A 6,919-nucleotide genomic window follows, 5' to 3' on the forward strand; every position below is an offset into this window, starting at 1 on the left:
TTGCTGCAGTCGCTCTTGTCTCTTGCACTGTGTCTTTACCCTTTAGTCTCCATCATCAAAAATCAAACTAACTGTTGCCTCTTCCTTACTCTCCTCTCTCCACTTGCCATTGTCATCATAATGGCCGTTGCTTGTGATCTCTGACCTTTGTCTCATGGCGTTGCTGCACTTCGCCTTGTGTAACTACCTCATTGCTTGCTCACTCATTTCTCTGTCTTTAGAAATCACAGCATCTTCAGTGTCCCTCTCATAGGTTTCAATCATTCCTCGTTCAAAAGGATATGTAGATATGTGGATTTGTAGATTTATTGGTTCACTAGTTGTGATTTGTAGATTTGGGGACTGTGGTTGGTTTTTTTGAGTGTTTTCTTTTATCCTGAGATTGGTTTTGTTTGTAACATTAATTTTTGTGACCATAGGGATTTCTGGACTAGACTAGATGTTTTGTACAATGTGCATTTGTCTAAAGTGGAAAGTAACAAAATGCATGTTTCCCCAATAATCAAATTAACTGATCAAAATGTAACTAGATTTTAAAATTTGCATCCAATAAGTTATTAGCCCTTACAATTTTTTAGCTACGTGTCTCATCTATGTTTATTTGTTTTCTGAACAGGTGAAGGCAGTTTCCACTTAAACCCTAGTTGTCAGTTGTAACAGGTAAGCTGATATTGCTGTGGAGCACACTCTCGTTCCTTGTTATCACAGAATTGTTTTGGCGTCTCAGACTCGACTATGGCAACCTCATCGGAACAGCCGATCCCCTCCTCTGGTGAAACCATTAGCAAAAAGTGAGTATACTGAACCCTGCCTCTGCATATTTTGGATTTATGGTCTTGCTTGATGTGTGTTTGTGGCTTTCCTCACAGTGCACTGAAGCGGGAACTCAAGAACAAGCAGAGGGAAGAGGAAAGAAAGCGCAAGGAGGAGGAGAAGGCCAAGAAGGTACTCCTTCTTCTGAAATGCCAGAAATATGTATTTATTTCTCTGTTTCTGGATGGTTTTTACTGCTTCTGTGAGATGCGCTTGTAGCATGAGTCTTTGGCAGTTGCTTCGACTGTATTCTTGGAGTTATCCTACAATTTTATGCCACATAACCCTTTTTCCCTTTACGGGGTGGGGATTGATAAAAAGGCTTTTCTCTCTGACATGTCAGGATCATGCCTCTGCATTTCAATAGCAGATCAGTTAATTAGCACATCTTAAATAAATTTATGTTCTATTTTCAGGCAGCTGAAATGCAAAGTTCTGCATCTAATAAAGCTGCGACTGCTGATGATGAAGATATGGACCCAACGGTAAAATTCAGCTCTTGTCATTATGGTATTTCCAAATGCACTATCATATGAAGAAACCTTCATTTATTTCTTGGCAGCAATACCTTGAGAATCGGCTGAAGTATCTTGCAGCTGAGAAGGCTGAAGGAAAAAACCCTTATCCCCACAAATTTTCTGTCTCTATGTGTATTAGTGAGTACATTGATAAATATGGGGGGATGGGCAATGGGGAGCATCTTGAGGATATCTCTGTGTCTTTCGCTGGTAATGACATTTTTTATTCATTGTCATTTTTCTATGCGTCTTTTATGATTTATGTATTGATGTATTGATTCTACATATTCTGCTATTCCAGGGCGAATCATGCAGAAACGGTCTTCAGGTGCAAAGCTAGTCTTCTATGATCTGCATGCTGGTGGTTCCAAGGTTCAGGTTATGGCTGATGCAAGGCATGTAACGTTTTGCCCTTTACTTGAGATCAGATATTTTGAGAGGGGAGAATTGCATAAAATAATGAATTCTTGATAGCCATCCTTGATTTCTGAGCGCATATGTTGATGACTCATCTTGGGATGAAGGTAGAGTAACGTACTGAATGGGAGTGTACCTGGCCCAGTGAAAAATGGAAGCGTCCTTCATTTTAGGGGTTCAATTCCCTGGCCTATGAATGAAAGAAAAACTATTTTAACATTGGTGTGCAATTTTCAGTTGTTTGATATGTTGTTGTTGAACCATGTGAACTAGCTTCTTTACAACCACTGCGCATGTTAAATGATATATTGTGTGAAAAATATTAAATCATATGTCACGGAAGTCCGTGGCTATTTGGACATGTAAACTGTAGTAAGCCTCTTGTCAGTTTGAGTGTTAGTGTTTCCCTGGGACAATCGTATTTTTATTTCTTAATATACTTTTTATGTCAATTCAATTCTTGTTAGTATTTATTTCTCTGGCAAATTAGACATCAGACAATAGATCAATAAAGCAAGTTGGTGGCAGTATGGTGCTGTCTTGATAGTAGTAACTATTTTTCTAGATTTAGATGAAAAATTGCATGATCTTTTAGTTGACAGAGTTTCGGTTTTTAATTCACTTGGTGCACAATTTTCTTATTTGAGGGCTCTGTTTTTTCTCTCTCACATTTTTTAATGTCTTAACAGGACTAAAACAGTGCGTGTTACTGTGGTGCAGGAACTCTGACATGGATGAGGCTGAATTTTCCAAGTTCCATTCTAACGTGAAGCGTGGTGATATTGTTGGTGTCACTGGCTTTCCAGGTTTGGGACGCAACATCTGAGTTGTTCTCTTTCTTTCTTTCTTTCCTTTTTTTTTTTTTTTGGGGGGGGGGGTATTGTTTTTCCTTTTTGGTTTATTGATTCCCTTAATTTTGAGGTATAAATCCAGTGAATTGCCTTTATTTCTTTTTACCAGTATGGTTTTTTTTTTTCTGATAATATTCTCCTCCTCTTTATCCCCCCTCTAGCAAATATACTTACTTTGGGGGGAGAAAGTTTCCTATTAATTTTCTTGCTTCATTAACATGAGATGGTTTCGTTTGATTTCATGCCTTGTAATTCCCTGTTATTCCTTCTTAGTAATATGCATAATTACATATTAAATAGTGTTTTTTTTTTTTAAAAAAAAGTAAATAGTGTCAATCTAACGATAGGAAAGTTATGCTTGGGCATTACTGTTAAGACATCTTCAAGATCATGTCAAGTGTAACAATTGCTCTGAAAGTATTTCCTATTTAGCGAACGTGGAATGGCATGATATCTGTCCTTGTGTGTAATAAAGAGGAGTAGATGCTTGTGGCAAGTCTTATTTTTTTGTTGTTGTTGTTTTTTTTTTTCCAAATTAAAATTCACTTAACCCGATTGCACTCTGAATAAATTCTCATGCTTCCCTTTTCTTGTGTTCCAGGGAAAAGTAAGAAGGGAGAACTAAGTATTTTCCCCAGGACTTTTATATTGTTGTCCCATTGTCTCCATATGATGCCAAGGCAAAAATCTGCAGCTGCTGCTGATAATGCAAATTTGAAGGTGAATGTAATTTCCTTAGATCTATAATGCTGCTGAGGCTCATATATATTCACATCATTACTTCTTTAATGATATGCAGAAACATGTATGGACGCCTGGAAGTCCCAGGAATCCTGAAGCCTACATTTTAAAGGATCAGGTTTTTTTTTTTTTTTTTAATTTTCAAGCTCTTACTTTGTTGTTTTATCTCCTTTATGTGCCAAATACTAGTGGGCAGGAAATCATCCTTGTCTGTGTGGCCCTTTTACAAGTGTTATATAGGTGGCTATGTAGTAATTTGACTATATTTTATATGTCTCATTTGTAGGAAACAAGATATCGACTACGCCATTTGGATTTGATGTTGAATAATGAGGTTCGAGAAATATTCAAGACCAGGAGTAAAATAATTTATATATTAGGAGGTTCCTCGATGACCTTGATTTCTTGGAGGTTTGTTTCACTCGCGGCGTGCTTAGGCCAACTTCCTTTTGCTGTTTTTGGCCCTTTCATTTACCCGCTTTGCCTTCCTCTTCAAGGTTGAAACACCAATGATGAACATGATTGCTGGTGGAGCAGCAGCCCGTCCATTTGTAACTCATCACAATGACCTTAACATGAGATTGTTTATGCGAATTGCACCTGAACTCTATCTTAAGGAGCTAGTTGTTGGTGGTTTGGACCGTGTTTATGAAATTGGAAAACAATTAGAAATGAGGGAATAGATTTGACGCATAATCCTGAGTTCACTACATGTGAGTTCTATATGGATGCAGACTATAATGACTTAATGGAGATTACAGAGCAAATGTTGAGTGGTAAATTTTTTTTTTTTTTTTTTCCTTTATCATTCCCTAATTGTGGAACATTCTCTTCAAGTGACCGGGTTGATCTCCTGACGTTGAAACCTTCAAATAGGTATGGTTAAGGAGCTTACAAAGGGAAGCTATAGAATCAAATACCATGCAAATGGGATAGATAACGATCCAATTGAGATTGACTTCACTCCACCTTTCAGGTAGGTCTTGTATATTGATGGTCAACAATTGTGGCAATAAATTGTATTTTTTATTAATTGATTCATTTGGATGTTTTGATATTTGCAGAAGGATTGACATGATAGAGGAGTTGGAGAAGTTGGCAGGCCTAAGTATCCCCAAGGACTTATCCAGTGAGGAAGCTAATAAATATCTGAGGGATGCTTGTTTAAAGTTTGACATCAAATGCCCTCCACCTGAAACAACAGCACGTTTATTGGATAAAGTGATGTCCTTGTCATTATTGGATGAATGTTGATTTCCCAATCCCTTTCGGGCCAAAATTTTTATGATGATATTACGCATCAATAGTATTTTATATGTGTCCAAGTGGTAGTTTTATGGCTTGATGCTGATAAATCCCACAATTAAAGAACATGATAAGAACTCAAATATTGGAAAGTATATTTCTTCTACTGTATTTTGGATCTGAATAATGAGGTTATATATTTTTCCGCAAGGAGCCAATACATTCTTTCCTACCACAAAGAAAAATAAAAGAAAACAAAAATAGGGATAAAAAGTGTATGTGTATTTCACTTTAGTCTGTGAAACAATTGGTTGTTGCCCTAATAAAATATAATAATTTTATTAAATAGTTTTTTCGATCATTAAGCTGTAGCATCTCTATAAGTTAGAATTGTGACATCAATGACTCTGCGAGATTGGAAACTGAATGTCTACTCTGTTATTTGATTATTCGCGTTTTTACCTGTATGCACTGTTCTGGATATCTTAATCCATATTGAACTGTATCTTAATTCTTATGCGACTATGAATATCATATTGTAGCTTGTGGGGCACTTCTTGGAGGAAACATGTGTGAATCCTGCATTCATCATCAACCACCCAGAGATAATGAGTCCTTTGGCAAAGTGGCACAGATCAAAGCCTGGCCTAACTGAGCGTTTTGAATTGTTTGTTAATAAACATGAAGTTAGTCCCTGAAATTTTGGTGAATAATTCTGAATTTAACATGTTAGCTGCAATACAATTAATGCTACATGTGACTCTTGCATTTCAGCTATGCAATGCATACACGGAATTGAATGACCCCGTAGTACAACGCCAGCGATTTGCTGAGCAGCTCAAGGTATTGAGATATGATATACTAATGTGTTGTATGGAATTGTCTCTTTAGAATGTTTGGCATTTTCCTTCCCCAAATTATACTGAAAAAATTATTCAAAATATGTGCTTTGAATTCCAGGATCGGCAATCCGGTGATGATGAAGCAATGGCCTTGGATGAAACATTTTGTACTGCTTTGGAGTACGGTTTGCCTCCAACTGGTGGTTGGGGTTTGGGCATTGATCGGCTGACCATGCTGCTGACTGATTCACAGAATATTAAGGTTCTTGTTTCCCTCTCCCCCTACTTTTGTCTTTGCGATCACTCATTGCTTAAAGTTTTTGATGTTTGTGGGTAAACAGGAGGTTCTTCTCTTCCCTGCCATGAAACCTCAAGAATGAATACTCTAATCTGGTTTGGTTCCCTCACTTCATCTGAGTGAAAAATTCTTTTATGATATCATGCTTATAAAACCTAGCCGCGAAGCATGCGTTTTTACTGCATTAGTAGCTTTTTCTTCCAGTGAATTAAGGATTTCACGCTAGCATGTCCGTTGGATACCTTTTCGTTTTTGGTTTCAGTTTTGACTTGATTTTTGGAAATGACGGTGAAGAAAATGATATGGACAGAGATAGGAGAAATGAAAATGACGAATTAAAAGTTATGTTCACTATTATTTATTTAAATTCACATACTGAGGCGATCCTAATTTTTTGAGACTTTCAACGAGTGTATGTAAAAATTACTTGACGTTGCCATTTGGTGTTTAATTTATTGATACAAGTGAGTTTTAGTTGTGCTCCTGCATGTTAACAAGGTATAATTTGAATAGAACATATTGCTTGGTTTTCCTTTTTGCCAGAAATATATCGTGATTTTTATTTCCATCTTCACGAAGCTGAAGTTACCTTTTCTTTTTTTTTTTGGGGGGGGGGGGGGGGGGGGGGGACGAAATAATGTTTCTCTGGTAGTCAGGTCAATAGCTGCTAGCGCCAACTCACAGTTGTCTAACGATATAAGAGAGAAGGTTCTGTTCCTAATTATGGGGTGAAGTTTTCAGGCTCTATTTGGTTCTAAACATAGATGTGCTTTGTTTTTTCATTGTAAAAGATCTCACTCTTCTTTAATTGCAACAAACTGACATGCTTTTGGTTCCTGGATATTGTGATTATTAGTTTTAGGGAAGGGAAAAGTTTAAAAATTATGCGGCTTTCTGCAAGTTTAATGATAAAAATTACCACACTTTAAGAATGGTGAAATTAGTTAACTTTGTACTGTGATAGGGATGTGAGGGAGTATGGATAGGGTGGTTGCGTAAAATTGAGGAATGAATCGTGAATCTTACTGTTGAACACATGAATGGCATACATGCATGTGTATCATTACTGAGATGATAAGTGGTGGTACAGGGCTACAGGCATTAAAAGTCACTCTGTACGGTCAAGATTTACACGCTCTCCATTTTTTCCGTTGAGTTACCATTTTCATCAGAGACTTCCCAATCTAGAAGATG

At 37.1% G+C, this 6,919-nt stretch overlaps 1 pseudogene; it reads left to right on the top strand.

Moving 5' to 3' along the window:
- Nucleotides 1-616: 616 nt before the first annotated feature.
- LOC114730633 (lysine--tRNA ligase, cytoplasmic-like) lies at nucleotides 617-6,207 on the top strand (annotated as a pseudogene).
- The last annotated feature ends 712 nt before the right edge of the window (nucleotides 6,208-6,919 follow it).

The sequence above is a fragment of the Neltuma alba genome, unplaced genomic scaffold (genome assembly GCF_004799145.2).
Source record: "Neltuma alba isolate B1F8T4 unplaced genomic scaffold, ASM479914v2 tig00012749_pilon, whole genome shotgun sequence".
NCBI lineage: Eukaryota > Viridiplantae > Streptophyta > Magnoliopsida > Fabales > Fabaceae > Neltuma > Neltuma alba.